The sequence below is a fragment of the Lagopus leucura genome, unplaced genomic scaffold, assembly GCF_019238085.1.
Source record: "Lagopus leucura isolate 7727_CA_CO unplaced genomic scaffold, USGS_WTPT01 Super-Scaffold_100012, whole genome shotgun sequence".
Taxonomy (NCBI): domain Eukaryota; kingdom Metazoa; phylum Chordata; class Aves; order Galliformes; family Phasianidae; genus Lagopus; species Lagopus leucura.
In genome coordinates, this window is record NW_024962267.1 from 4,185,800 (window position 1) to 4,206,754 (window position 20,955).

The following is a 20,955-nucleotide window of genomic DNA, read 5'->3' on the forward strand; positions in this document are numbered from 1 at the left end:
TGTTTTCCATATTGAATAAGCCTAGCTCCTTCAGCTTGCCTTCATAGGAGAGGTGCGTCAGCCCTCTGATCATTTTTGAGACCTTTCTCTGGACCCTTTCCCAGAGCTCAACATCTTTCCTATATTAGGGGCTCCAGATCTGGATGCAGTACTCCAGATGGGGCCTCATGAGGGCAGAATAGAGAGGGACAATTTTGTCCCTGGCCACCCTTCTGATGCAGCCCAGGATACTACTGGCCTTCTGGGCTGCAAGTGCACACTGATGGCTCATGTTAAGTTTTTCATCTAGCAGGGCCCCTAAGTCCTATGATCTAGTAATCCAGTGGTTGCTTTCTTGTTTGTTACAGCAGAAGCCACTTGCCTTTAGTTACCAGTTAGCTGGTTAGTGCCTACCAACCAGTATTACATCCTAAGTGAGAGTTGTGACTGCGCTGGGTGCAGCCTTCACTCTCTGGAAAGAGTTGCTGACACCCTCCTGGTCTGTCTGCACTTTGGACAGGACCCTCAGTGCTGCACAGAGAGCCTCTTGCGGCAGTGGGCGAAGCACTGAGTCATTGGAATGGGAGCGGTGCATGGCACTGGAAGTGAGAGCGAGCTGGGGCTGACTCCAGGACTGACTGGCTTAGCCCCACTCCTGCCTCTCAGCCTCAAACTCTGGCAGGCTCTGTCTTGTCCCACCTCGCAGTGCTGGGACTTGCGTGGGCTACAAGGAAAGTCCCAGTGTACCTATGTGGTAAACAAAGGCGTAACTGTGCAGCCAGGGGCTGAAATCTTTCAAAAATCGCAGCGGCTGGAAGGGCTGTGCTGCGAAACGTGTTTGAGCCAGTTCAGTTCAGCGACCTTTCATCTTTTTTTTTTTTTTTCTCTTTTTTTTTTTTTGAAGATAAAAACCAAAGGGAACCATTAGATCATCTGCCTTGGTGACTATCTGATACTTAGCGCAGTTAACAATGTAGCAGACATAAGTGACAAATTGTGTAATACACTGTAATTAGAAGGAATTCTGAAATTAGTGTAAGCATTAATAACAATAGGAGAGTTAGATAAGCATATTGTAATGAGGAGATACTAAAATGCTACCATTTAAAAATATATATTAAAAAAAAAGAAAACTTTTTTCCTTTAAAATTACTGCCACAGATTTCTCTAATTAGAAATGATGTTCTTTCCCATTTTTAAAAAAGGAACATGACAGCATGGCTAGGTTTCCTGTTAAGATTTGGTATCTTTCTATGCTGTCAGTAGGCAGAGAATATTTACCAGGAAATGACTGAAAATCTTTCTGCGATCACTGTGTCCAGAGCCTGCTGCCTCTGACAGTCCTGACAGCGGCAGACCTTTAATAGATCCTAGTAATTGGGAATCTATTTCAGTTAGTAACAGTTCCCCTTTTGGACTGAAAGAGCTGGATCAGTAACACACTGCCATCAATTTTACATCGCACATCTTGCTGTGTTTTATCTGAAGAGTGAAGCTATTTGTTTCATGTCTAGTTGTTATTTAAGCACTGCCACTTACGTGGCACCTAACAGGATTTGACTGCATGGTATTAAAAAATGGAAATATTTTTATGCAGAACTCACAGCTCTGTGAATTTGGCTTGTCTCACTGCAGCATCTTTGTGCAGCTCTTATCTTTGGTGTGCAGGGTTTGGTCTGCACGAGTTTGCAGTAAGGAATGGTCGGCCCTGGGGGATCAAACTTTTGTAGAAACTGGCTGCTCTGTTGTAGTGGTAGCAAGAACAGGGGGAAGCGTGTAGAGCTGAGCACAGTACAGATTTGGTCTGTTTGCTGGTTGCAAATGGTTCTTCATGTTCGGATTGTTAAAAGGCGGTTGTACTATTTGTCAGAGCTCGACATGTAAAAGCCACAAGAAACACACCCTGTCTGTGCCACTCAGAAGAGGTAAAGCAGGATGGGATGCTGGCAACCAAGAGAGGGGAAAATGTTCCCTCTGCAGGAAGAAATGTGCCTGTTGCACTCAGCTGAGGAGCTCCGTTACTGCGCCCCACAAGTCTGCTGTGTGGGAGGGGACTTGTGGAGATGGAGACACTGCTTAGCAGTGCAAAGCACTTTCCCGTACCTTGAGCTGGCTGGGATCCCTGTGTTAAAAAAGGGAAACCTGGCCTAGCAACCATGAATTCATCTGGATTGCCTGATTCAGACATGAGCTGGCAGCATGACTGCACAGGGCGCGGTGAGGAGGCAAAGGTAGATGGGTGTGAGTAATGGCTCTGCACAGTGAGCAGCATGCTGAGCAGCTGCTCCCTGACACCACCGGCTCTGGGGACTGCTGAGAGCTTCAGCAAATCCCTAAAGGAAGTCAAGTCATGTGAGGGTGCTGGGTAATCCTGCTATATATGTTCCTGGACGGTCTGTCTTTGCAGGCTCACACTATGGCCTGGTGCTTGCTTCAGCTGGTGCTGCAGGTGAGAGGCAGTGTTGCTGATGTCCTTCTCTCGGGCCATTCTGACCCATGTGTGTGCTGGCACGAGCACGGCTGGTGAGCTGAGCCTCAGGTAGTGTGGCATAACGCTGTAGTGCAAAGACAGCCTGGCTGCCCTCAAGGAATACATTTTTGTGTGCAGTTGGCACGCATGGCCTTATGTAAACCACAAGGTGTGTCCAAGAAGCAGAGTGAAGCAACTGCGTGACCCCAGGCACAGGACTTTGAGAAACGTGTTGCAGAGTTTTTCGGCAGGAGGTGGGGAACAAGGAATAATGGGCATGTTTTCCCCTGCAATTTGTTTATGCAGGTTTCAGCTGTAAGGGCTGCTTTGAGAATTTCAACACAAGGCTAAATCCTGCTCTGCATGGCTGTGGAATGACAAACTAAGGATAATTTTTTGTTTTGGTAAGGCACATCCTCTTTAGAAAGAGGAAAAATGTTTTAAATCTCACAAATACGTTTTGCAAGTGAGCTTCTGCATCTCTATTCAGCCCTGGGCTACTTCCAGTGGCACGCAGAAAAGAAATACTTAACAGCATGGAGACTGTCCTGGGCTCGGGGAGGACTGGAAGCAAAACCAGACATGTAGCAATTTAAATTATCTCTTTCTTGTTCCTGCTTTCACTCTTTTTACAAGATGATCGCGAACAGTGTCTTGCTGGACTTCTATTTCAGTTGCATGTAGCATATTCTAGAGTAGCAAAAGACACAGCTGTTATACTGAGGGTGTAAATTAGCTTGTACTCAGGATCACTGCCAGGTGGGAGGGTGGTATGTAGGGCCTACCAAATGGTACAGCCATTGGGGATTAAATTAGCAGTTAGTATCATTAGCCTCAAGAACATCTCACTGCAGGGCTGCGTGCTCCCAGCAGCATGTGGCTGGAGCCTGGTGAGGCTGGGCAGGCACCAGGCAGCATGGACCATGTTAGTGCATGAAGTTGGGAGGTGGCTGCTGAGTGAAGCGTCCAGCTTGCCCATGGAAAGCTGCCTGGGGCGAATCTGGAGCTCAGCTGAGTGACAGAGTTCTGGTTTAAACATTCATTTCCAGCCCTGCACCAACATGAAAGGAGAGGCAAGATGTGCAGGTTGGGCATGCTTACATGTAGGAAGGAAAGCTGCTCTTCAACTGAATGCTGTCTTCGTCATATGCTAGACAGACAACCTGCAAGTTATTGAGGCAGTAATATAGCACCTCCAGACATGTAAGACCAGCAGCTAGTTGAACAAATCTGTATCGCACTGTCTAGGGGTGAGAGTTTTTACCAACACTCTCATTGTGCTGAATAAGAAAATGAGAAACAGAAGCAGCAGAATGCTGTGTCACACAGCAGTGTGGGAGCTGCAACTCAAACGAGTTGCAACTCATGTAGCTACAGTGCTGTCTGTGAGTAACTGGCAGATGAACTTCAGGTATTTCTAGGAAATCTGTGTTTTTTCTGTTTTGCAGACAGAAATACAAAATTTCTACATCAAGAAAAGCCTGCTTCCCTTTTATAGGATTTAGTTCTTAAAAATTGTATTACCCTAACATCTAGGAATCAGTTAGGGACTATAGCCCTGTTGTGTTTGGTGCCGAATAGGTGTAGGCTGTCAGTAAATAGTTGTTGATGAATACGGTTACTTTAACAGATTTGCAAAGCGGTGTTGCCTTTATAGTTTTTTGTTTGTTTGTTTCCTGTAAAAGTTCATCAGAGATTTCATACTAAATAGCTTTATCTATTTGGCTTTCAAAAGCTGCTTGGTACATCTTTGGTGCAGTCTGGTCTGATTTAGGACCTATGGCCACAGTAGCAATAAGGAGCCCTTAAGATGCTGGAGCTATATTAGCAAATTATTATCCTTGGGGCTGTTATGTGGGTTTTTAAGTATGCTTTGATCTCTTACTGCATCTTCCCTGAAAACTGGTTTTTAAGTAGCAAAGCCAATTAAAACTTTTTATTTTATTTTTTTTTTTTTAAAGCACTATACACATTCTTATCTCAACCAGTGTTCACATAAACTGTAACTGTTTGCTCTCATAGTTTAAAATACAGCCTTTGTGGTGGCAACTTGTTCCACAGCTTTCAGCTGTGACTGTTGCTAATTAATTCAGTTAATCATTAAAAGAACAGTACTGCTGACTGGTGACAAGGCAGCCTTTGGACCAAAATAAAATTACTGCACAGACTTAATGTGGGAACTGATGTAGGAATAATAGCAATAGACCACCAGCTGTGTAAGAGATGGCTTTTGTGCTTGTTTATTCTTGGAGAGAGTGGTTTGGAAAGAGGAAGAAAAGATACTTCCTAGATCTCTATATGTTATGAACTAAATGAAAACTATTTAGAATGATATCTAGCATAATCTATTTAATGTAATGCATTCCTATTTACCTGCACTTACTTAAAAATGAAAGTTTATAACACAAGCTCATTGTTTTGTCTTTTTGTATTATATTAACTGCATATCCCAGTATCCCGATTCTGAATCATAACTGAAAGATGTTTTATTTATAATGATTTCAAACATCTCTCTCTCTTTTTAATAACTAAAGATGCAAAATCCATGGCTTAGTTTAGTTAAGATAGCATAGGATTCATGCCACTGAACCGCAGTGAATGCTGTAAGAAACGTCCTTCATGCAGGAACTCCAGCTCTGCAGTTAAGGATTTGGGTAGATGAACTGTGAATCTTGCAGCTGAGTTAGACAACTATTTAGTATCATCCAAACAAAGACATTTCCTTTTTCCATGTCTCAGATCTCCAAAGCTCAATGTGACATATGGTTGCCTTTTCTTACACTTGACCATTTATATGTTCAGAGTGGAGCACTCCTATCTGGTATCAGCGGAATTATCGTCCTGTTCCATAGTGCAGCTGAGTTTGGCTTAATGAGGGGAATTAGAAACCATTTTGGCATGGACACTGAGGTCATTCAGATGCAGCTTATGCAATGCAACAGATGGACTTCTGCAGGCACTTATATCTGATGCCATCCAAAAGACAATGACTGGAGGAAAGCTGGATTGGACTGGCTTGAAGGGAGCCATCATTCATTCTCATTTCCCAGGAAGCTCAGCTTTCATTCTTGGCCCTCTATATTTGATGCAGTTTCCCCGATTAGTCAGCTCAGTACTGTGAGCCAGACTGATGTACATCGGCAGTCCTGCTTTCTGTGTCCACTCACTTGGGTCAGCTCCTGCTTTGCAGAAGTTAAAAGTACCTCATCCTGCACATGCTCTCTTCAGATCCTTTCTCTCTGGCTCATTTTGTCTTGCATGTTTTATACTGTGTGGCCTGGTGCCAGAGGTGAGCATTGTTGAGTGATACCTTGTCCAGAGGCCCAGGTGACGTGGCATGCCCAGAGTGCCAACAGCCAGTTCCGTTCCACAGCTCCACTGGGCTGGAGGCTGGCTCCCTTGTTCCCAACTGACATATGTCTCAAGCAAGCAGTGCTGAAAGAGAAGCTGAACAGTAATATGGAAATGGCCACAGGATGAAAAGACTTACGTAGGTTTTTTTTTCCCAGCAGTGGTCAGCAGAAGATATCAGGGAAGGAATGTAAATGCAAAACAAAAAAAACTACGTAGTTCTCCTTTTGTGTTCCCCAGCCTGAAGCAAACAGCAGCAGAAAGGGTTTGCAGGATGAGTGTGGCACATGGGCTGCTAAGTTTTACCCGCCACTGGTTGATTTGTACTCTAAGAATATGTCTAATCACTTTTTGAAACTGTTTATACAGTTGACACAGGATACTGTGGAAGCTTAAAAGCTTACAGATGTATAATGCTCTTTACATGAAAGATATTTTTGTTTGTTTAAAGTCTGCTGCCTGATCAAAAGTACCAGTAATGAATGAAACCGAATGATGTAAGAGACCAAGCAGTTATTTCCCATGCAGCTTCTCTTGTGCAGACTGCCATTATGTCCATTGTTTGCCTATGGAAGAAAAAAAGCAATTTTGTTGCTGGTACTGCAGGCACTGACTTGAGGAAAGATAGCCCTAAACTCCTTCTGTGTTAAAAACCCTCCAAACTTTCTGTTGGTGCATACCAACAATTTCACTTCGCTCCAAGAAAGTTCTCTGTATGCAAGGGATGCAAAGTCAAGGGGCAGCTGACACAAGGTAGCTATAGAACGGCTATTTATTGGTGAGCATAGGCATTGTTAGGGATAACCTATTCTGTGTTATAGGATATGCCCTGCATTATTGATGACTTATATTTTCTCAATCAAAAGAATGCCAGCTGCCAATGTCTCTGTTTACAGTCATAGACTGTGGTAAGGATCATAGTTAGGTTACTGGTAGGGTGAAACTGTAAGGGACCCACAGGATCTGCATCCTAACCATTATGATCCCTTCATTAATATAACTCCCACGAACAGAATATTCCCTCAGGTACCCACAGTTTGGGAACAAGAATGTTTGCATTTCCTTTGGATTATATTAACCAAGATTCTTCCCTCCAAAAAAACCAAAATAGCAAACTTCACTTTGGTACCATGAGCTCTCCGCAAGAGTTGCAGAAGGCCGCTCATTAAGAGATTTTTATTTCTTTTTTTAATAGTTTGAGCTTAAGTGAAATTTTCTTTTGGCCTTCTTTTGTGGTTCAGAGAAGGAAGTGGTGGTCGTATTCCAAGAGAAAGTCTTGACTGCATCATTTGCGTGAAGAGAACAGCACAATGCTTGCTGAGCAATGTTATTTCCAGAAAGCAACCTCTGCAGGCTGAAGTACAGGGTGCTTGATTAGCCGCAAGCTGTGCCTTGCAGCTTGATAGTTTATCAGTGGAAACCCTTCGTTAGTTAGTCAGTACAGTTATTAGTTAGTGAATGTCAGCTATGTCTTCCCCACAAGGAAGGGGAAAGTCATTTGGTAAGCTTTGCAGAGTAGGGAGCTGACTGCTGTTGCTTCCCAGTAAAGTGCCTTCAGGTGGAAGGGAGGAGTGGGCGCCTTTGTAGGGAAATCTGATGCTACTCCATAACTTAACCAGGCGTTAATATGTAGCTTTAACAATAGTTCTATAGGATAGTAGTAGATTCAAAGTAGTTGTTACAGCATGTCTTCCAAACATAGCTTTCTATTGGCAAGATTGGTGTAAGGAATCCTTTCTGTAAACTGCTTTTTTCCTCGTTTATGCTTAAGGCCCAGTCAAACTTCCCTATGGTTTTATTTAGCTTCTGAGTCATACTTCTTTCTTCTCTTTTTAAATAATGACCTTTTTAGTCCCCTAAGAATAGCAGTGTCACTATACCCCCTAGTTCCTCTTTCTGAAGGAGCTCTTGTCCCACGTCACATAGTACAGCTGACTTGTAGCAAGGTGCCTAAGTGCAGCCCATCAAGCAGTGGCCTGTTGTCACACCTGTCTGAACACAGCTGGTTCCTATCTGCTGTGGCAGCACCTCTAAACCCTGTATCACCTGTGGGTAGTTACTGAGGAAACTGATTGGAATACCCATCCAAACCTGTCTTATTTTAAGGGGGAAAAGAGGTGGTGGTGGTTATAAAGTACTTGTTGGTCTGGGTTGCTGCTCTGTACTGCTGTGAGTATAAGAGTTATACTTTTCTCTTATGTTTCCAGCTGTGGTGTGTTCAGGAAGTCTACAGCATTAGTGCTTTGGTCTGGGTATTAGGGTTCCCTCTTGTAATCATAGAATTGCAAAGATTCAGAAAGACCCCCTAAGATCAGTTAGTCCAGCCACGTGTAAAGTAAAGGGTTAAGAGGGTGTACAAAGGAGCAGTGCAAGATGAGATGCTGTAATGCTGTGTGAATACCATAGGAATTCAGGATAGTTGGGGACTGTTCTGGAGTCAGATGGGAACTTGATGTTTGCTGAAGATAATGCTGTACTCGTTTGCTGTATTTGTGTCTTCTGAAACCTGGGGAATAGGTAGCTGTTTAGCAACATTGAATTATGTTATTATTTTATGTGATAACTATATGACAACTGCAGCCTTATAACAGGATATAGTCTATGATAATGCTGAATTCCTTCTGTGGATGTGATTGTTATCGAATTTGTGTGGGCTTCAAGTTTGGCATCTTAATAGCTTGATTAATTGATAGGATGTTAGTTTATATTTCTTCTATCTTCAGATATCCAGAGTATGATGCTGTCTGTTTTATTTGAATGAATTTTGAAAATGTTTCAGTATGCCTTCTATAATGAGAGGTGTCTATAGCACTGCTTTCTTGAGACAGTTGTGGAAAGGCTGGGGTCACTGGGCCAAGCACAGTGACATGTGTTGGCTAACTAGCCAGCTTGCAGAAAAACTGCTTTGTTTGATGAGAAATATCATGGTAGTAGCTCTATTTTTGAGAAGGAAGACTCAGAACTGCTGAGCTTGTTTGGATCTCTTCCCTGCTTGGTTCTCTTTCTTTTTTTAAGAATAAAATATGTAATACTGACTTTGGGCTGAAGATGCTTACTTTACTCTTGGGCTAAGAATGCATTTCCTGTGCTGCCTGTGCATATTGTGAGCATGAGCCAGAGTCCAGCAGTGACTCAGAATTCTTTTGAACAGGCACCTGACTCACATGTACTGATGAACCAGCTTCCTGGGTACGGTGAGTGCTGTTCTGTGAAATAAGTGTTCTTTGGGCACAGTACACTGTATGAGCACATGTTCCTTGTCTTGTTGTGTGCAACCATCATTTTCGGTGATCATAAATCCATGCCTGAATTGCCTCACTGTGCAAACTAACGATTACAACAAACAGTATTTTGCTATTGGATCTATGTATTGAGTGAACAGGAAGACCTGAGTTGCTTTTATGGAGCCTCAGGGCTTCTTACTCTTGTGACAGGTTGCTACTGGACACCTGGGTGATATCTTTGTCCTTGCACCAGAGTACTGCTTCTAAATATGTCCTTTGTGGAGCTGGAGTCCTGCCACATAAAGAAGACTCACTCTCAAGTTTCATGTTCAGCTTGAATATAGTGAGGTGAAGGGGGAGAGTTTATCTTAAGAAAGCTGCCCGTGTTTTGGAGGGCTTCTTAAGATTAAGCAAACTTGACTGTTAAAATATTTTAATTAGCACTTAATTAACCTCACTGTATTTGGGAGTTTGAGAATGATTTGTCTTCTCCTCTGGCCCTGAGAAAATTTGTCTCTCTGTAGTGATTAGTAACACAAAGTAATGTCAAATGTTCATTTTTGTATCAAATACGTGGCAGAAACCACTTGTGAAAATGGCCATGGGCAGATGATTTCTTTGTGCAATTAAAACTAGGAATATTTGTTTGTTTGTGTGCAGCTGTATATTTTGAAGAGGATAAAGAATATCGTAGGGCATAATAACAGTAAAATATCTTAAAAAACAAACAAAACAATGGTGTTTTTAGTAAAGTAGAGCATGCTTACTTTTCTGATCAAGAACAAGAGAATTTTAGGTGTCAGAAGAACTTTGTAGGTATGCGGTTTCTAACAGTGAATATGAGCACATATTTCCTAATGTTCTCTACTATCACAGAATCATAGAACAGCTTGGGTTGGGAGGGACCTTGAAGACCATCTAGTTCCAACTTGTGGTGAGGGCAGTGTTGCCAACTGCGTGTTTTCATCTTGAGTGCTTAATTTCAGTCACTTTTTTTTTTTCCAAAGTTGAAGCATGAGAACTGCATTACTAATTGTGATGATTTGCAAAATAGAAAGGTATTTATGCAATTATGTGTCTAACACAATCATCTATCTACAACTGACACCTAAATTCAATGAATGTTGTCTAGTACTTGTGAAAGATCACTTCTTCAGATGCTTACAGCTTTGCCAAATTTTGGCATTTTAGGCTGATATTTTAATATTTGAGGGTGAAAATATGTCTGTGAACTTTAGGAAAATTATTTTTGTGATCATGATTCATATGTAATGATATTTAGAATTCTTTTTTCCCATGCCTGTCAATATTAAGAAAAAACATCTAAAGAAGTTACCCTAAGAGCGTACGTTAAATGCAGGGTGGAAGATGAAGCTTAGTAAATAAGAGTTAGATTTCCCTGTGTAACCTGAGTCCAGTACTTTGGGTGGAGGGAGTGGCAGAGGCATCATTCACGTACTTACTGTAGAGGATAAAAATAAATTCTGAATGCTTGAAATACTGATGGAAGGAGGAGTGCTGTGGAGGAAACATTGTTCCAGTAGTTTGAGTCTTGGTGTAGTGAGTGCACAGCTTTTCTTTAGACGTGACCTAATTAGTCCAATAATTTTTGTCAACGAGTCACTTTACTAGATGTAATAAAACCTAGATTGACATAATTACTCTCTGGTTTGTCTTTTTGGAGTACTATAGAAATAATAACAAGAAATAACTTGCAATGTCACTTTGTAATGTACAATCTGACATAGGTGCTATGCTTATATCTAGATACTCCTGCAGCAATAGTTCAGAAAAGTCTAGCTTTGCAGGCTGATGTGCATCAGCCAGCTGGAGGCAGTGGGTGGCAGAGGAGGCTGCTGTGGGATCTGCCTGCTACAGGTCTGGCTGCGCCGGTGGAGCGATGGAAACAGCTTTACTGCTGCTTTGTCCTTTTTCAAGCCTGCTGTTTTTACAGGAGAGCCAGGATGCGAGAATGTTCAAACTTCAGGTCAGCTTGTAGGTCCTCTATGTTATTTCTTTTTTAAATCTTGGTTTATTTTAATTGTGAATAAAGAAAAAAGCACTGCTTGTAATTATCTATAGTTGCACTTGCTTGCATAGAAGAATCTGTCCATAAGTAAAGTCTGTCTCCCAACAAGCAAGTAAGATGGAGTCCACACTGGCTTCTGCTCAAAGTGGGAGCAGCTTCAGTGACTGTCAGGTGCTGAAGTTCATTAAATAGATTTTGTTTGTGCCTCTGAGAGGAGTGGGGATGAAGGGAGGGGTGTCTGATCCCCACCAGCTAAAACATCTCTCTAGCACATTGCACTTGTAGAAGTAAAACATAACTGAAGTAAATACTTGAGAAGTCTGGAATAATAGTTCTGAGATGCTTCTGTGGTCTCTCTGCAGCACTTTTTTTTTTTAATAGTGAAACGCAGTGGGAAGAGGAGCACGAGGTGATTTACATTGTTTATAAATCATGTCCTACTTGAAACAGGAGGGGTAGGAGTGGTGTACAGAGTACCATCCATAGGATAGGCAACCCTCAGTTCAAACCTGGCAGCTAATTGAGGAATGCTTCTAGGGCTGATTGGTGGTGGAGGCAGCACAGCGCTAATGGCTTTGTGGCCATCCAGGACACCTTTGCCAGCTCTCAAATTTAGCCACCTCTGAACAGATGGCTAACAAATCTTCTGGCAGCGTGGCTGTTGGCTGTCACAGGGTTGCTGAGCATGTTGCTAAAGTGCGTGAGGGAAGTCCATCACGGAGCTCTGTTAAAATATTTTATTAAGAAGTATTGTGCATGGTGTGCATCATTGTCCCATCAGTGTGAAATAGCTAATTTGGTGGTTAAAAGAGTATTGGCTTGTTTTTGCATTCCTTCAGTTGCTCTGAACACAAGCTTATCTTCTTTGGTCTTGAACAAACATTTGAGGCTTGACAGCCTTCCATGGTAGTTGTGCAGAAACAAGGAAAAGAAATATGGGCAATGTGTAAAGCAACAGTGCTTGGCTCTGGCAATTAGGGTGGGTAGGATCTGTTTCTATATCATGTAGCAATTTCTGCCATACGACTGTTGCTTTTTGCCAGGAAATCGGTTTTTCAGGCCTGGTCTATTTCTTGCTTTGGCTGCAAAACCAGTGGGTTGTCCTCTAGTTGTCCTCTAATGTCCTGTGTGCTTAGGAGGTGGTGCAGTCTGACAATGGGCGGTGAAATGAGAGGTGATTGCAGCAGGCTGTGGGACCTGTGAAGACTGGTCCCCACAGTGCTGCCCAGTAGAGTGCAACAATACTAGCAAGAGGAAAAGCAGGTGCTTATCTTATAGCTGGTGTGCAGTACTTGCTGTGTTAGAAATGCTTCAGGAAAAATCCTTTTATTGTGGATTTAGGAGGTACTAAGAACAACGCAAGCCAAAGAAAGCTTTCTTTCCTTTTTTTTTTCCTTTTTTTTTTTTTTTCCTCCTGCCAATGTGAACTTGCACTTTATCTGCAGTGGAGTCTGAAATCCAACATCCTACTGTATTGTGTTGACCTACAGTCAAACAACTTCCTTACTGGTCTTGATAAGAATGAAATAACCTCCTGTATTCAAAAAGCAATACAACTGGCTTCTAATTTCAAGCCAATAATCTTATTTCCTAAGAAAGCTATCATGCTGTATCAGCTGAAATTATTATTGTAAGACAAAGCAGTAATTTGCTTCTACTGAGTATGGAGAATGGGAATATATTTAAGTTCCTACAAATTTCATGGAAAAATCAGCAGCTGGGTAGGAGAAAAGTGCCCAGTTAGTGCTTCCCACTGAAGAAGGGCAACTATGTGTGGGCTCCAGTCACTTCTGCCAGGCATCAGCCACCTGGTCAGTGAGCTGGTCATGTCTTGCACCCTCTGGTCAGCCCTGTGAAAAAGAATCGTTGCCCAGATGTTGCTTGTCTGGCTTCACAGAGTAGTGGAAGTGCTAGGAGATAAGTGGGCTAAGAAGCCCAGGACATGTCTGTAGGGAAAGAGGCTTCAGGAAACATAGTTTTGAGAATGTTGTAGAGAAATTCCATATGATGTTATGGGAGAGGCTGCTAGAAAGGTACTGTTGGAGCTTCTGTTCTGCTTTGAAAAAGTGGTCAGTATGCCTTAATTGCGGTGATGTCAGCCAATTTGTGCCTGATGTAAGGCACAATTTCCTTTTGTAAAGGAAAATGTTTATCTAGAGGTGAAGTGATAAGGAGACAATTGAAAATATTTAATCTACTTATGAAGAGTCTTCCAAAGGAAAGATGGGCAATTAAAGAAAAATGAAGCAAATATTGCCATTAGCACTTCTTGATTGAAAGTGTATTTTCTGTGAATGACTTTACTGTTTTTGTGATGATTGTTTTTCTTATTAAGATCTAAGTTTTCTAACAATTAACCTGTGCTAATTCTTTTTATTTCAATGGGGATCTGGGAAGGGGAAAAAATTCCATTGTAGTGGATAACATAATATCTAAGTGACCATCTAAATCTGTAGCCATTTATTTTGTTTCAGATTGCTTGGCCAAATGCTTGCTTCTTCATAGCCCTGAATTAGTGCTTTGCTATATTTGTAGTAACGTGAGTTAGGGCTAAAAGATGTGACTGTGGGCTGAAAAATGGAAGCATGCTATCTTATTAGCTAAAGCCTGAAATGGCTGCCAGCATTGAAAGCCCCTAGAATATGAGCTGGTGTTTATCCAGTAGGTAAACACTAACTTGCTGGATATATTCCTGTATTCTAGGATTTCAAAGTTGGGAAGGCTTAATTAGTTTGTTCTTCATCCATTTTGTATCATTTTGGGAATGATTAATGATTTTTCCTATTTGGTTTTACATCCCTTTTAAATCACTTTATGGCTGTCTAGCTCTGTGATAGACAGCTTTCTCATGGTAATAAAACTGGTGGAAAACATTAGACACGCATGCACAGTCCCTTCCTCCCCCTCAGACTGGTAAAACAAGGAGATAATCAATGCAGTGTCAGATCTTAGCTTTCAGGAGGCTGTGGAGTATTTTAGGGTTTGGTGAATTAAAAAAAAAAAAGTATTTTAATGTAACTCAAGGGCTCACAAGTGTATAGGTTGGATAGTGAATAACACCTTCATAAACGGATTTAAAAACAAGCAATTTGCTTTCGAAGTGAGCATCACAGTTGCATAATCAAAGACAGTTTTAGAGGCCCTTGTCTAGCAAGAATATCAAAGCAGTAAGAAATGTGGCTAGTGTTGTTTTGGAGAAAAACTGAAGAAAATTGATGTAACCTTTCCATGTGATTGCTCTTTGTGGCGTCACAGTACTCCCTTGTTTGGCTTATTTGGGTAAGCATGTCTTCATAGAATGGCTCACTGGTGATGGTGAGGTGGTTTTAATGAAGAGAACAGAGAGGGGAATAAAAAGCTCTAGTAAGTCCCTACATTCTTTCAAGAACTGAGGATTTCCAAAGCAATGGCAGTTGTCCCCACTGTTCTGATTGAGCAGCACATTCACTGCTCTGACACAGCGTGCAACTTTACTCTGTGATGTTCCTGTGCTTTGTGCCAAAATGCTGGCTGCTAGAACCAGTTTAGTATGGTCCTATCCCCTATGGCATGGAATGGGCTGGAAGCTGTTCTCCTGTGCTGGAGAGAGGGAGCCGAGACTGGGGGGTTGGTGCCGAGACTGGGGGACTCTTGGCCCATATAGGCCCATATGTGGATGGTGCTTGTCAGTCTGCTCTCCTGTGGGACTGTAATGACAGCACTGATGGTGGTGGTCCTTGTTGCTGCAGTCATGCTGGCAGTGAGATGATATATGAAGGGATGGCATTGATGGCAGCTTCAGGCCACCTGTGCAAGTACTTGTAAAGTTGTTCCCTTGAATAACTATAGAACAGGTGTGATTATGATCAAGAGATTATTCTGGCTTGCAGACTTACGCCTGGTGATTCCATTTAAATACGTATGTGCTTATGTTCATGAAATACGAATGCAATGGCTTTTATGAAAATTTATCTTATTTTTGAAGATGGAAGGTGTAGTTTATTTTAATTGCATACTGAAATGTGGGGAGACTAAACATAATTAAAATGCTTAACCCGGGTGAGAGTGGCTTTGTCTCATTCAGTGATCTATTTCAAACTACAAAGGACTTTAAACCTAAGAATATTGATTTCTTCAAAATGCTAACACCACTAGGAGACACTGGTTAATGATGGGGCTCACATATTTTTACAGTGGAATGACTTTCCTTGATACATGAGCGCTCTATAAACATGGCTGTAACATTCTCAGTTGGATTTTGAAGGGCATTTGCAAAATGCCATGTAATGGAGAAGTATGGTCTTAGAAGTGCTGTGCTTGCTTATGCTTGTTTTTCCCAGCAGAATAATGAATAAGCATGTAGCGAAGCAAGGAATCATGTGTCTAGCAGAATCTTTATTTTTCAAATTCACTTAGCAAAGAGATGAAATCAGTGAAAACTGATGAATTGTACTGGAGGAAAAGTGACCAGGAAATGCTCATCACTGAGTAATGAGAAGGCTGCTCTATCCTTATATCTACAGTGAGGGAATGTCTGCCTTTCCCTAAGGCAAGCGAACAAATCACATGCTGGACATATTATGTGTCTTCATCTCTGTGCTGCAGGAAGTTGTCCTGGAGACATAGTTTTACAAGCTAAGTCAAGGTGCTGAGGCATTGAAGTTGGTTTTTGGCTGAGATTAATAATGAGTCACAAGAAACTGTAACCTCAGATTTAAGGCAGAGCATCTAAGCGAGGGGCATTGCTAGGAAGGGATGTAAAATATTTTTCGTATCTCCTAGGCCAGCAGGGACAAGTTTAACCAAATGCAACAGAAAATCCATTCAAGACTGGGACATGTGATATTTGTGTTAAGATATTGGAAGATGGACTCAGCTCTGAAATGATGTTCCCTTTGCTCTCGCTCGCTTCGGTTTCTATTTACAGATTTGTCTTTTGTAAAGTAGTTTCTTTTTGCATAGTGGAGAATGGAGTGGAAATGTAAAGGCAGAGAAATCTCTAACAGTGGAGCAGAGCTTAACAAGATTATATACAAACTGTTTTAAAATCTGTGTCATTTTTAAAGAATTATGTTTTCTAAATAGCAAAGAACAAACACTTTGAATTAGAAATCAAACTGGTAATCAAGAGTGAAAACAGGAAAAACTGGTCCTAACTTTTGCAACCTTATTAAAAACAGCCAGGAGAAATGCTTTATTGACCTCTATTACTTTACTGGTGTAAGACCAGCAAGTACAAGAAAGCACATTGTTTCTAGGCTTTCTTGTGTGGAAGGCAGAGACCAGTCAATTGATGCTCTGTGAGATGATGTCCTGGGCTGTTATTTAGAAGCTTCCTTATGTAGGTTGTTGTGGGGGAGGGAGGAGGAGTGGAGAGGGGAGATAAATGGCAGGAACAAACAAACAAAAAGCTCAGAAAAACAAACAAAAAATCCCAAAACATCAGACCAAAAAACCATCTTAATCCAAACAATCTTTCTTTCAAAGGGGAAAGATGGGGGAACAAACTCAACCCTCTGTATCTTAAACATGTTTTATTCTGTTTTAAAGGAATCTTGTGAAGTAAAGTTGTGGCTGCTTTTCTTCCAGATTACTACTGACCTGGAAGAAATAAATATTAGTTAGGCAAATTTGATGAGACACTGCTCATGGAAAATTATATTGGTAATATCTTACCCTACATGAGAATGTAATTTCAGATGAACTGAAGGAATGATGCTCATCCTCTTATTAGCACAGTGTGCAAGACAGAATGTATACACTTAAAGGTTACTGTGAGGTCTTCTGCTATAATTAGCATTGACCAAAACAGACTTTTCATTTAATCGGCTCCCTCAGAAATGATGTTCCAAGGTTAAAGGCTCACCATTTTTCAAGAAAGATGTCAATAAGGAATGAAGACAGCCCGCGGTTTTTGCAGACTGCCTTATCTCTGCCATTCTTTAAAACTAGTGGGCTCAGACCCTTTAAGTTTGAAGAAGTCTGCATTCTTACTAAGACAAATCAACAGAAGCAGAATTTTAAAGATGGGAAATATTCTAATATGATCTAATGGGAAATGCTTTTGGGACTTAATTACGTTTTAGTGTTGTTTTCTTTGAAGGAAACAATGCTGGAGATTCTTCCACCTCTTCATAGCTTTCCCGTAGGCTCTGTGCGAATGAGATCTGAGTGCTTTTGTTAATGAACTGAAAAATTTTTAAGTGGCTAAGGATTTGCTTTGTGGCATGGCTTGGTTTGTGTAAAATGGATAAATGTAAACATCCAAAGTGAGACTCGTCTTCTCTCTGTGGGTTCTTGTTTGTTTTTGTAACCTGGGTTAAGGCGCATGATAGTTATCTGAGAATGGCAAACACAGTGAAGAGGGGGCGCATTACCACTGTGTGTGGGGAATACCCTTCCTGTAGGTCCCTAGGGAGCAGCCTTGGGATGCTGAGCAGAAGTCAATCCTGTGCTCCGGTGTCCCCAGCATTGTCCAGCAGGCAGGAGCCAGGCTTGCTGCAGCCACAATGCTGTGTTCCTCTTTGCTTGCCACTGGTCAGGAAGCTTGCATCTGCCCTTCCCTTGTTACCTGCTTCCTGTCCCCTCCTTTCATTTGCAAATGATATGACTTTGTCCACTTAAATAAGGGAATAACAGCTAGAGAGTGAGACCTGTGGGGCAGCAATTGGCCACTGTGCGACCAGTTGGTGTAGTAACTAGAGAACAAGGCCCACAGCCATCCTGATGAGCAAAGCCAGAGGAAGCTTTGCTATGGATCTCCAGAACCAAAAAGCACTGCCTTTGTGCTGCTCCCAAGAGTTCAGTGCAGCAGCTCTCAGGCTTGCATCTTTCCGTGTGAATGCTGAGTGCCGGCAGCCTTCCTGCAGAGCTCAAACAATAGCATTAGCACCTATGGGGCTGCTGCAAGGGGCTGAAACAGGAAAGCATGAGTACTGCTAATTATAAATCCACTGCGTGGAAAAAGCATGGTTCCTTGCACTTTCACCCTGACCATTTATATATAGACCATACCTAACTTGTCTCTGTCCAATCTGGAAGGTGTCTCAGTGATTCTTAAGTTACTGGCCTTTACTCCCATCTGATTTTCAAATTAACTGTGAGATTCAGGATGTGATAGGGAACGATCTGAAATGTTCACAATGAGCTCAGCTTTCCAACTTGCAGCAAGCTAGAAATACATATTAAGACAAAAGATGGAAATCCCACAAATGGTCCGTGAATGCCCGTGTTCTCCTCTTCAGGAAATGCACTTTGGCTTACGCAACCCCCTCTATGCAGAGTTCCCCAGCAGCCTTGCAGAACAGTTTGACGGTGATTACTTTAGTAACGCCACTTCCACGGCCTAGGCAGCTTTGGGCAGCTTATCTTAGTGTTGTCTTTGTGCTCAGTGCTCTTAGCAATTACAGTATAAGTCCCTAATTATCCTGCTTCACAACAACTTTCCTTCTCTTGCTGGAGTGATTGAAAGGGTGAAGTGAATAGAACAGAAACGTAAATCCTTGTTCTAAAGTTTGTTAAAAGTAAAGTCCTGGTGACAAACTAAAATGCATTACAGAAGAAAAGTATTTTGATTATCAGTTTCCTGTGGCTACATCCTCCTGTTTTACGCTAGTGCATGCACACGCTCTTCCTTTAAATCTCAGGTGGGAATATGACTGTGATGACAATTAAGGTTGCAGTGCTGAAACTGCTGTTTTGTGGATAAGTAGAAGCAAGGCAAAGTGGGCATCTAGTTTTATTTTCTCAGTTCCTCTCACTGTTTGATTTTATTTATTTTTTTTTTCAGTGTCCAAAACCTGTATGGAGGTCATAGAAATAGTACTGATTTTTCCAAAAGCCCAGTATTATTCTGCTGCGTCCTACTGAGGGTTAAGCTGTCCTGCCCATGTCATGGGAACTGCACTCCTTGTGAGTGCATTGCAGTGAGGCTGGCAAATACCAACCAGGATTATAAAGCCTCAGTTCTGAAAGGAAAATTGCAGAGATGAGGAAGTATAGGTTGAGCAACCATGAGCTCAAAGGCAGTAGGAGAATGCATTATGCTCCTCTCAGTGCTGTTTTCCCTTGTTTCAATTGACATCAGATTCTTCACTTGAATTTGAGACTCCTAATTGCTTTGCAGTTGAATTAAAGGACTTACTGTGTTAATAACAACAAACAAATGAAAAATAAATGCACAAAAGTAGATCTTGCAACTGGGGAAAGTGATTTTGTGCATTATAGATGCATTTTTAATGTTTTATCCCATTTAAGTGATTGTAGCAGAATGCAGACTTGTGTTTCTGGATGTACTGGAGATGCTCTGTGTAGAAGGAAAACAGAAATATGTTTCGTTAACAAATGATTGTACTGTTTAGGTAGGTAATCTCTAGTATTATGACAAAAAAAGATCTGTTAGTGTTTGTTAGGATAAAAAAGTACTTTTCCTTATGTAATTAGAAAGGCACATGTCCCTGTTAGGGAAACAAAGTGACTACGAAACGCTTATTCTGTTGTTGATGGAAATGTCATGTTCAGCTGTGATGTGTCAAGTATGAATGCAAAAGATCTGCCATTCCACAAGAGCTGTCTACAGTATCTCCCAATGACAGTGAAGCCAAACCTATCTGCTGTGTGTCAGTCAATATTTGCAATTGTTTAGATTTCTTGATGGACGTTTATATAAATAGTGGTTCATTGTCCCTTAAGTGGATGTCATCGTCTTGAGAGACACGATCTCCCAGGGGGGAAAAAACAATCGTGGCAAACCCGTCATCACTTCATATACTGAGGGGCTCTTGTTTTCTTTTTGTTTCTCTGTGAAACTGTGCATGACACTGCTTTTTTTTTTAATGTATTTTTTTTTTCTATTTTTTTCCTCAGTGAAGTTTAGGATGCTCTCATTTTTTACATCAAATCCTTTATAGAATGCAAAAAAATGGACATGTATAGAGTATCCCTTTCAGTGCATAGTTATTAATAGAAATGAACAGTTCTCTTCCCTCCCAGTAAAATTAAAATTTTAAAGTCAAAGCTATACAGCTGAAATGTGAAGATGCTAAACATTCCAGTGAAATTCAATAACTTATTTGGATTTGGACCCATTCTTAACTGTAGTTTGCAATTTGGATATAGTGTGAAAGGGCCACCAGTGCGTTCAGCTCATCTGTAGCAGCACCCCTGACTTCTGAGATCTTTTGACAAACACTTGTCATGACAGGAGCCAGCTGTGCTCTTTGTAGCCTCGGCAGCTGGGAATCACTAGGCTATTCAGTATTGAAATTTGCTTACGTAGCACAGCAATAGGTGATGTATATTTGTGTGCCAGCGTTTCTTTAGGAAAGAACAATGATTGATCAACAACAGTGTCTTATCAACAGTATCTTATGGTGCACTTCAGCAAATGTATCTTTACTTTGGTAGGTTACTGACAAGCCCTGTGCTAGAAATAAGTTGTGTGTTCTTACCCAAAAAAATGCTTTTGCTCCTCAGTGGCTTTGTAAGTCAAGTTTTACTTCTGTGTCTCGTAGTCTTAATTTTAAAATGGGTTGTATGAGGAAGCCTCTCAAAGGAGCATATATCTACACAAGTGAACTTTATTTATAGCGGAGTGGGGTAGGTCCATCAGCAGGAAGGATGCATTTCTTCTGTAAGAAACAAATAAGAAAATCAAAACAAGGAAAAGGTTTATTTTAGCTGTGCTTACTAATTAAAGGAGATTTAAAAGACAAAAGATGGGAAGAGGTTTGTTTAACTTCAGCTTGCAACTGTTTTTCTGGCTCAGTGCTAGGAAAATCTCTTCCTGTGCCTTTGCAGTCAAGAGAGCAGGATGGGGGGGGGGGAGGACGGGGGAGGTTGGGGTGGTAATTTTGGGGTCATTGAGGTCCTTGAAAACATTGGCATCAACCAGCAAAAAGCCAATTGCTCCCAGTGCGCAGGTG

General features: G+C 41.5%; 1 long non-coding RNA gene across 1 annotated transcript; it reads left to right on the forward strand.

Annotated features, from left to right (window-relative positions):
- The first annotated feature begins 8,186 nt into the window (after nt 1–8,186).
- Nucleotides 8,187–9,726, forward strand: LOC122181667. Its single transcript, XR_006179539.1, has 3 exons — nt 8,187–8,317; nt 8,952–8,994; nt 9,235–9,726. It is a non-coding gene; the product is annotated as an uncharacterized LOC122181667 (long non-coding RNA).
- Nucleotides 9,727–20,955: the final 11,229 nt, after the last annotated feature.